Raw genomic sequence first — 11,012 nt, 5'->3', positions numbered from 1 at the left:
TGCAAAGCACTGGGCTAGTGTCTATGAGAGACACAAATCCATTAGGTATATGAAGCCATCCCTAAGTTTCAGTGTCTTGCAAATGAATAAAGATAAGACACATACATAAAACAATGAAACTTAAAAAAGAAAAAAAAAAAGAAAACAAACCTGCATATAATAAACTGAGAAGCAGAAAAAAAAGTCTCTGATAGAAGAGATCAGAGAACCAGGTTTCTGGGCTTGGGTTAGTCTTATTAATTTTCTGGCCTTTGGCTTTCTCACCTGGAATGTGAGAATGTTGGTTTCTCAGATCTCAAGAGTGCTGCTGGGCCTGAGAATTCCAAGCCCAAGAGGGTTATTGCTGCCATTTGGACCAATGCTGGAGGTTGACTCTTCAGGAACTTGGGGAATGATTTATATGGAGTGAGTATATTTTGGCCTGGTTCTGAAGGATGAGTAGGATTTGTCTGAGCAGAGAAGGAAGGAGGATAGTCTTAGAAAATGTAGGAGCAAAAATCCAGAGATAGACAGTGACAGGACTTTTTTGGATTTGTCTATGAAACTGGACTCAGAGGGTGGGTTTAGTAAAGTAATTCAGTCTCAGATTTAAGTAAGTTTTTATTTTATTTTATTTATTTGAGAGGGGGAGGAGCAGAAGGAGAGGGATGAGTAGACTCCTTCCTGAGCAGGGAGTCTGACTTGGGTCTCCAGCCCAGGACCCTGAAATCATGACCTGAGCCAAAGGCAGACACTTAACTGACTGGCCACTCGGTTGCCCCATTAAATTTAAGTTAAGCTTTTTTGAGAATGTTTCCTTAACAAGCACCAGCATGGGTCTTTCACATATGTTACCTCATTTAACCTGCCAGCAATATGGTGTGATATGGGTATCATTTGCCCTCTTGTGCAGATGCTATGTGGGTACACTTACAGATGACCACAGAGCCACATGGATAATGCAAAATATTTAAATTCATTGTCTGGAGCAAAAGGCACATCTGGGTTCACATATGGCCCATAAAGCACTCTTGTCAGCTTTTGGTATGTGAAAACTGAAATTCAGAGAGTTTAAGTAACTCACCCAGTGAAACACAGTGGCTATATCATAAGCCTAGATTCAAATTTGAATATCCTGAATCTAAGTCTGGTGGTTTTTTTCACTACATGATTTTCTTACCAGAAACATTGGAAAGGAAACCTGAAATGATAGGTAGTACTCAGATTGTAAATGGCCTTAAACATCTGTCCCAGGATTCAGATGGTGTTTAGTGATCAGCTGAAGACTCTCAGCAGGCAATAAAAGAATCAAAGGGGTACTTTGTGAGAGATGTAGGGTCATGGGGAAGAGAGTACAGTTTAAGGGTAGTGTTCTAAGGATTGAAGTAGGGAGGTAGAATGGAAATGGGATGTGAAAAATGGATGACTGGATATTGACAGAGCTGAGGAGAGAAATCAATCAAAGGTAATGTGTTCTTGTGCTAGTGAGGTCTTTCCCCATCCTCCCTGGCCTACTGGAAGGAACTGACATATACAGAAAGTAGTTGAAACTATGAGTGATTCAAGGAAAAAAAAATCTGAAGTCTCATGATGGAATCTATGTTCATGTAGCACAATTCACCTGATCACAAACCAGTTCCAGAATGTTCCATTGTCTGCATCAATAATCCAAGCAGAGATGTGCTGATTCAGAAATGTATCAGCTATTAAGATGGAGTGAGGCTTCAAATTTTAATATCAAAAACCAAAAAACCAGTCCAAATGTAGAGAACATTTTGGTTTGGTAAGTGAACATAACTTTGTGTGAAGGACTTCGCTAGATTAGTCTGAAGGAGAAACTATTTTTTTGTGTGTGATCTCATCAGTTTCTCTGTTTTAATGGGCTCTTTGCAATTGCTTATCTGCCAATACCCTGATTATACAGTTGCCCTTATAACCACAAATGGATACTTTTTTTTCCTCCTGCAGTGGAACTTCACAAATGCAGCTTCGAATTTGAAACTGGAAGATCTGATGGAAAGACAAGTACTAAATGCTCAAGGTACATCTGATGTGGCTAATCGGAAGCATTATATATCTTAGTAACGAAATGAGAAAATGGTAAACTTCAGTAAATTACTACTAATTAAACAATTTTTAAGTATAGTTAGCATACAATGTTACATTAGTTTCAGGTGTACGTGCTCACCACAGTGTAAATTACCATTAATTTAAAAAAATCTATTGAATATAGAGGTAAATCAATTACTATTAATTTAAAAAATCTAGTGGGACGCTTGGCTGGGTCAGTGGTTGAGCCTCTGCCTACCGCCTAGGGCGTGATCCCGGAGTCCTGGGGTCGAGTGCCACATTGGGCTCCCTGCATGGAGTCTGCTTCTCCCTCTGCCTGTGTCTCCGCCTCTCTCTCTCTCTCTCTCTCTCTCTCTCATTAGTAAATAAATAAAATCTTAAAAAAAAAAAAAAAAAAAAAAACTCTGGGTGGCTCAGCGGTTGAGTGCCTGCCTTCAGCCCAGGGCATGATCCTGGAGTCCCGGGATCAGGTCCCACATCGGGCTCCCTGAATGGAGACTGCTTCTCTCTCTGCCTGTGTCTCTGCCTTTCTCTCTGTGTCTCTCATGAACAAATAAATAAAATCTTTTAAAAATCTTTTGAATATAGAGGTAAATTGAGTATATAATGTTGCCAACCCTTTCTGTTACCACCAACAGTGTCATTCAAATCCAATGTTGGGCAAAAATTGAAATGACCAGTGTAGCTTTTAGCTCAATTTGAAAAATATTTATCTCAATGTCCATCTTATTAAAACAGAAAACCTCTAAAAGCATGTTGGAAAGAAGATGATTGCTTTCTTACCTAATGGGATCCTTAATTGGGAACAGTTCATATATGATAAAATTAGAATATAGCAAAGCAAAACTAAAGGTAATGTAATATAAAATGTAAATGTATCTACCCTCTTACATTATTCAAAAGTAATCTGAGCTGGAATCCTGTTCAATGTGTCATAGATCTGTCCTACCCTCAATTCTATAAAGTACAGACAACATGTGGAAAAATATGATAAAGTGGGAAAGTATACCTGGTATTAAATAGGCTATGGATCACTGTACATCAGTTTGCTACATGCTAACAAAAATAATGTTTACTAGTTTTTCTTAAGGGAATATTCTAAGGTTAAAAATTGTTTGGTATTCTTTTCCAATATGAACCCTTAATCTGAATATTTGTGATATTTTGAAATTGAATATTTTCTTTCCTTTTTTTTTTTTTAAGCTACTGCATGAAGCCCTTTGACTCAAAGCACCAGTGATCGAAGACAAGGTCCTGCCATCCAAAAGGATTGTGTACATAGGGGAGATTGAAATTGGTGTGTAATGTTATTGCTTTTTTCGGTTCATAACTGCAAAGCCACGTGCTAATCGAGCAAGCCTGTGTGCACACATGAGCTCCCTGTCTGGGTGGTAGCTCAATTGGTCCCAGATCCCCTGGCTTTCTAGGTGGGTAACAGCCTGTGAGTCAGTCTTTTGTGTTCTATACCTTGATTTGGTAATGCTGTGAGAAAAAGGTTCAAGTCGTAGTAATATTTTTATAGCCAGAGTTAAGTCAGACAAGATTTTCACATGAAAGTTTCTCTACTGTCTTACTTTGATATACCGTACTTCTTTCTCTAAGGAGTGCCCACAATCTTTCCAAGCCTTATACAATTAATCTCATTTGTATTTTTTTCCTCCATGAAGTAACACAAATACAGTATTACATGGACCCCACACCACTGTTATCAAAGTAGAAACACAAACTTTGGATGTGATTTCAATATGATGCCTGTGGGAATAAGCTCCCACAGTGGATGAATTAGTACCATCTCTTACTTACTTTTTTTTTTTTTTTTTTTTTTTTTTTTTTTTTTTAGCCTGGGATCCTGGATGGGGTGGGCCATTTTCTTCATGCATTGCTCCTGTTCACAATTTTCCCCCTTTCTTTAAAATTGCCGAAGCTTGGCTCTTGCTATTTGGGGTTGCTCGACCCTTCTGGTCTGCAAACGACTCCCGAGGGTGGAGGAGAGCTTCCTAAAGTTCTGAAGGAGAAAATTTAATCAGCAAAGTAATCATTTCTGTTGTGATGGAAAAAAAGGAGGCCAGTGTGAATGACAAAGCAGCTGTGGACCACCAAAAAAGTCAACTGGAATTGCAAGGAGGTGGACCTAAAAAAAAAAAAAAAATTGATCCAAAGGCATAGCTTTAAAGGGAAAATGAATCAGAAAAGAGCTCTGAAGTGCTAGAATGCAATGCCTAATAACTTTAAATAGTCCATTGGGTCTTCCGGAATTTTTTTTGTTCTTCTTCAAGAATAATCTGCTTACATCGTTAAGACCTCAGCTAAGCTCAGTAACACAAATTACCAGATGTTGTATCCCAGAGTTTTTCCATCAAAAGACCAACCACCAAGCTTGTTGAAAGAGAGAGGTCATTGTCCCTCCCTGGCTATAAAACTATTTTTGCAACTCCTAACAAATGAAATGAGAATACCTTTCAGCTGTCGAAGGAAACTATCTCCCGTTCCTTCGAAGTCTCCCTGCTTCGCTTTGTTATTTTCTAATAATGCACTCATGTGTAAGCTAATAATGTGAACAGAGGGAAAATGAAGAGACTTAAAAAAAAAAAAAGGAAAAAAGCAGAATGAATTAGGGCAATTGAGGTCGCTCTGTTTCATTTTTTGCTGGAAGGATTTTAGCCCTAGTTTTTACCTTATCGCTTATTACACAATTTACGATAAAATGAGATGTGATTCCATTCTTATTGTTGTGCTATAGCCTATTGAACATGCATATATAGAATTCATTTCAGATTTAAACACTATCTTAATTATAAGCTGAATAAAATGGACAACCTATCGGGTTCTCTAAATTGCATTCGAACAAATAGTTTCATTTTTTATCACATTTCTACCGATGACATATTGGGTATAATAATGTTCAGGGAATATTCTGTTTTTATGCAGTGCCTTAATTGGGACAAAGTATTTCCCATGTGACAACTAATAGTTTGTTTCTGACTTACAAGTTTGAGAACTTGAACCATATGTCATGCCTCGCAATGTTTTTCACGGTGTTCTGCCTCAATAAAATTACCAAGAAATCTTCCTGTTTTAAAATCACCTACAAATGATAGAAGTATTGCATGATGAAAACAGTAATTATATCACATGTGAGTTTCTATGTTTTTTAAAAAATAATGTCATTGTTGCTTGTATTTAAGATTCATGTATAGAAACTTCCAACAAAACCCATGCACCAAATTGGAAATATTGCAAGAAATATTCTAATGGGGTTTTAAAATGAAAAATACATTTAATAAGATATGAAATACAATTTTTAAAGAAAGCATGTATGTGTATGAACCTAAAAAGTTTAGTCTTACTTTTATACTTACTTGCTACAAACTCTGAAAATTTCTGTAAAGAAGAGTTATATATGTGATTAAACTTATATTTTAGCTATTTGGTATAGTCCTTCCAAGTATAAGCTGAATTAGCCTAATAATATAGGTCTTACTTGTCAAATTATGATACAGTGTATTCTATAAAAACATTGATTTATATTCATAGGATATTTTACAACACAGAATAATCATGTTTAGAAAAACTATTAGAAATTGTAGGCAACATAGGATTTGGTAATTGAATGTAGATTTTAATATGTGTAGCTTTTGTTGAAGAATTTCTAACATAAAATGACTTAAATGTAATTTTAAGTATCAAATAATAAACTATTTCAAGAGCAACAAGGGAAAGCAAAATAATTAGCACTTAGATATTAATTGTTTATTAATGTGTTAAATTTTCCAAACTGCCCCATTTACTTCTAGGTAGTTTTATATAGGACTCAGAGAAAATTTAATATGCATATAAATAAACACCTACCCACATACTTTAGATTTTTGTCTTCTTTATAAAGTTCCCAAGCAGCATCTATTAAAAAAAAAAAAAAAAAAACAACAACAACAACAAAAAAAAAAAACTGGCGGACTAGTCATTTAGAATAGAGCCTGGTATTTTCTGAACTTTGCACCTAGACCACAAAATAAAACAGTTGTCCCCAAAGACCTGAGAGTCACCCTGTCCCCCAATGTCGTCTTGCAGATACTTTTTTTTGAACAGTCCAAATGAAAGTCGATTCATTTCTCTCTTTCACTTTGACTTTAAGCTAGGGAGTGGGGGTGTCCAACACACACATGCGCGTGCGCACACACATACACACACAAATACAATTTTTAGTCATTTTTTTTTCAATTTAAATGATTTGCTATCACAGTTAGTCCATCTTTTATCTCCAAAATAGTTTCAACCCTGTTAATGTGTGCATGTACTTTTTCTTATCAGCCTCTCAGCAGCATTTGTGATTCATAGCAGCCATCAAAGTGATAATAAACTCATTCACAATACTAACAAACACGGGGCTCCCAGTTATTTACGAGGCAAATTCACGGCAAGGCTGGGCTTCGGAACAGGGGAGAATCAAGATGGTGTTGATTGATAAATTGACAGGTTAATTTACAAGTGGATAATAGGAGTTAGACCCAGAGGGAAAGAGGGAAGGTCTGGATTCTAGCTTGGTTGCACTGCCATCTGTCTTATGCTCAGAAATCTGCAGGGCTGCTGGCTGTCAGGATCAAATACATCCGCCTTCTTCCCAACTTAAAGACAAAGAGCTCCATTTACTGCTGTTTGATGGGCTTGTTGCCTTGGTTCTTCACACAATTGACCTCAATGTGTCAAAAACAGTGCCCCGTCCCAGTGTGTCTTAAAGTACCACTTAGAGCATGATTTAGAATGTTATTCTGTCAGCTTTGCAAAATAAACAATGAACAAAATTGTTTTCAAGACAATATTTCACAAATATTAATTGTTGTTTGATTGTTGATGGTTGAAATGTATTCTTTCAAGGTTCGGGGGCCCCTGATATGTCCTTGTTTGAAGGTGCGCATCTAACCCCCCCAATACCCACCTTTTCTTTTTTATCTTTGGTCTCGGATGGTAGCTGCTCTAGCTGTTTACAACGTAGGCGAAAACAAATCGTGTGAATCTCATATCAACCTCCCCTATCCTTCTTGTTCTTCCAGAGTTTTGTTTTTGTACATTTTGAACGTATTTGCGAATTTAAAAAACGAGTTCACAAAGTACTTCGGAAGATGGAGTATTAGTACAGTTGTTTATTTTTCTCTTTCAAGGGAACATTTTATCTTATAAGTCAGCCATTTATGTTATTAGTTTTGGAGGAGAAAAATCTTCAACAGTCAATTTTGTTTTCCTCCTCTAGGTCTGGTATAACAGGAACATTGCATGGTAAGTCGTCAGGATAGTGCCCCTTTATTGGGCTTATGCCACTGTTAGATAGGAAATCCGCAACTATTGCCACTTGAGAAAGAGCCTAGTCTTTGGTCTTTTAAAATCAGCTGGTTGGAGACTGTTAGAAGCACTGGCTGTGCCCCGTGCCTCCCAGACAGCAGGCTTTTGGGTCTCACTTGCCAGCGCCTATAATCAAGAGGGCTGAAATTCTCCGCTCTTGACCTGAACTCTTCCTCCCCATATCGGCATGTTGTAAGCAAACACCCTTCTAGGATCTGAAAGTTCATTTAATGCTTAGCTAATGTTAAAACTTGGTAGATTTGAACAAATACTGGGTAGTTCAACATGTTTTGAAAGGAAATTCAAAAAGGCACAAAAGAGCATGTCTGCTCAGCTTCTGTAATTCATTGCAGAATGCCAACACTAATATTTTTTAAACAAATTGTCTCCTATTCATCAAGGTATTAAAATGAACTATTAAAACTGTGCCTTTAAGTTGAATAACACAAGAAAGCCTATGGAAAATATCTGATCAGGAATGAATGTCAGAAAAATAAAAACAAATAACTTTGCATGCATGGAATTTTATGGTGTCACAAGGTTAAAAATGTCTCCTTAAAGGGTAAATATCCTTTGAAAAGAAAATGCATTTATGTGTGAATAGGAGGTTGAATGGCTCTCGCTGCTTTGTTTAAAAGTAGACAATCATCTTTGTAATTTTTTGGCAAGTTGTATATTTTTTTAAAAAAGACATAAAATATCATGGTAAGTTTAATTTCAGATTGCTAATTTTTCTCGATGTGGTGACTGTTTTATCAAAAGGATATCTTTTAGCCAGATAAGGATTTAAGTAGTTTTTAAACTTCATAATATACTCAGTAAACCTGAATTGTTTCTTTAGACTGAAGCAAGGTGTTTTCTTTTCTGAGGACTAGTAAATATCACATTACATAATGTCTTTCTATTTAGAGACTTAATGACAAGAGAAATCTTATGTAAAATAGAGGAATAATTGATAGCCGGCTTACAGAAACATGTGATTTTATACCATATTTCTAGAGGGAATCTACTGGGAGATAATTGTGTTCAAAATTCAGTCTAATGTTAGTTTCACCCTATTTCTAAATTCCAGTGGTAAAATTATCGGAGTTACGCAGACACAGTCTCCGGTGTGTTATACTTTTATAACTTCAAATATGTAAGTTTACTTCCTAGAGATTTATTTTAGTTAATATTTTTAAAAGCCCATGCGATCCCACTAGGCTATGGCCAGGCTCATTTTAATCAGAAGCACGTTGATATAAAAGAGAATAAAAACCCAATGCAAAATGGACAGGCACCGCTTATTTTATGTGTCTGCAATTTTGAATTCTTTTTAATAAGACACATTCCCTTCTGTGGAAGCTGAGGAGAGATTTTCTGCCTTTTTCTCTCTGCAGGCACCAAAAGAAATTCTGAAGTAAAAAACAAAACAAAACAAAACAAAAACAAAAAACACAAAGATATCAGATCTAATATCCCACCCAATTTCTGAGTTAAGCCAGTGACAGGTATGTTTCCAAGCAAGACTATTTAGACACATTGATTTTTGTTGTCACTTTCTTCTTATTTCATATGTCACATCAAGGCTTGGAAATTAGATGAATGTAAGAAGGGTCCGCTGATCATTGTTCCTCAGGAGGAATTTTCAAAGTCAGCTAGCTGTGCTTGATAAAAGTGGCCCTGTACAGAGCTCCACTCTGCCTACAGGGAAGTTTAGGCAAACTCCATTTTACCACTTCACTCGTATTACTGAGATTCCTGGTTGTCAAGTAGGCATCTATGTAACTGAAGTCTGGTAAATCTCAAAAGTAAAATGTTAAGGGAAAAAAAAGAGCTTAAATCATCTTTATCCCTCTTACTTCAAAGTCCTTTGAAATGAACGAGGAACTCCAATTCTGGTAAACAAATTTTATGAAGTAAGTCATGCAGGTAATTCTTTCTTCAATTGTATGCTTCCAGGATAACATGTTGACATCCAATCTTTGTGTTTTGAAGAGTTTGTAATAATAAATAGAAATCAATGCTGGAGACTGAAGGGTGCATCAATTATGTTTCTTTTATTTCCCAGATTCTTTCTATGTTGTGTCTATCTGTCCCTGCGATTTTTTTTTCGCATTTTAAAGCATACCGTTGTTTAATTGGCAACATAGATTCTGAGTGCTGATTGAGCCTAAATTATGTTTGACAGAAATAAAAATGGTTGCTTTATTTTATGTGGAATATGAAGTCTTATCTTGAGTTTGAATAGGGAGATTATTTTCTTTGGTATACCATACTTAAAAAGAAATTTCAGATATGAAAAATTAAAAATAAATAAATTTTAAAAAGTCCTGTAACAGATCATTTGGCTCAGGAGAAAGAGAAAAATAAGTGATCAAAATAGTTGAAATATAAGAAGGGCAATGGGCAAATATAAAAAAGTTTAAAAATTGAAATATTAGGAAAAAGAGGGACTTTATTTTATTCCACTAGAAATATGTTCCTTCCCTCTATCCTTTATTCACTATAGAAAGGGGGAATTCAAAACAGACTGGTGAAGCTGCAGAAGGAAGCTGGTTTGGAAGTGTAAGGGTGAGCACTCTGCTTAGTTCTCAAGCAGACGGGATTCATGGCTCCTGGACAGACCATGCAGATTTCATGGCCAGAGTCTCAGTTCTGAAACATTGCATAGAGGTCTGGGGAGGAGGAAAGGATCATGGATACCATCCTAATATAACGGAGAGATCACCTTTTCAGAACATTTACAGTTCCTTTCCCACCTGTGGTCAATCTAGAGTCTTCAGGAAATTTTATTTGAGCCCATGGGGAGAGAGCGCTGGCTAAACTGTAATTTCCTATGATTTGAAATATGGCATTTGCAGGCCTCCCGTGTGGGATCACCCAGAAAAAAAACAAAACAAAACAAAAAAACCCCAAAACAGGCTCTATCTTTTAAACGTGGCTGAATACCCAGTAATTTTTAACATAGATTCCCCTTAATACATTCTCCTCTAAAAAAAAATATGTCCACGTAATTGTGTGGGCATTTTTGGACAGTGGCATGTTGGACTATGTTAATTTTTTATTAACACGATATTTTTAGCCTAAATGAAATGTTTCTCCTAGTCATGTTATTTCAAATAATGAATTAAATTAATTAATAGAAAAGAATGTTAATATATTAATATAAATGAGCATTTATGGAAACTAAGATTGAGGTCAAATGCTAAATCAGAGAACAAGTAAAAAAAAAATGTGGAATTTCCCAGAGTAAAAATCATATACATTTAAAGTGTTAAACCTGGGTGATGCTATGGTTCTACCTTCGCCACAACTTTTACAGGGTAGGAAGCTAAAACCCAGAAAGATAAAATGAGGTCCCAAGTTCTCATGGATAGTTTATGTCAAATCAGTGGCCAGGATCCAAGTGTGTGGACTCCCAGACTGGGTTGGTTCCCACAACAGCATGCTGGAGACAGTTCCGGTGGCTGTACAATTATAGGGGCTACAGTGAGTAAAGAAAGCTTGCCATCGAGCCTCGGTTTTTACCATCTCTAAAATGGTGACAAGTGCTCTGTTCTGAACATTAAAAAAAGGCTTTAAAAATGTAACTGAACATTGAATTAATGGAGAGGAAATTAGAGAAGAACAAATGTGATATCATTTAT

At 36.2% G+C, this 11,012-nt stretch overlaps 1 long non-coding RNA gene across 9 annotated transcripts in view; it reads left to right on the top strand.

Moving 5' to 3' along the window:
* The first annotated feature begins 1,603 nt into the window (after nucleotides 1–1,603).
* LOC112653718 (uncharacterized) overlaps nucleotides 1,604–11,012 on the top strand; it is a 44,434-nt gene continuing 35,025 nt past the window's right edge. For 3 of the 9 annotated variants that reach the window (XR_003132427.3, XR_003132430.3, XR_003132435.3), the window contains exons 1-3: nucleotides 1,604–1,762; nucleotides 1,948–2,020; nucleotides 3,253–3,476. This is a non-coding gene — a long non-coding RNA (uncharacterized LOC112653718). Of the gene's footprint in view, nucleotides 1,763–1,947; nucleotides 2,021–3,252; nucleotides 3,477–3,889; nucleotides 4,661–7,294; nucleotides 7,310–11,012 lie in introns of those variants that run through there. The other 6 variants (XR_003132436.3, XR_003132438.3, XR_003132440.3 and 3 more) reach the window with 6 other exon arrangements.

The sequence above is a fragment of the Canis lupus genome, chromosome 3 (genome assembly GCF_003254725.2).
Source record: "Canis lupus dingo isolate Sandy chromosome 3, ASM325472v2, whole genome shotgun sequence".
NCBI classification, from domain to species: domain Eukaryota; kingdom Metazoa; phylum Chordata; class Mammalia; order Carnivora; family Canidae; genus Canis; species Canis lupus.
The sequence above is the reverse complement of the archived record's forward strand: the minus strand, read 5'-3'. Positions and strand labels throughout refer to the sequence as shown.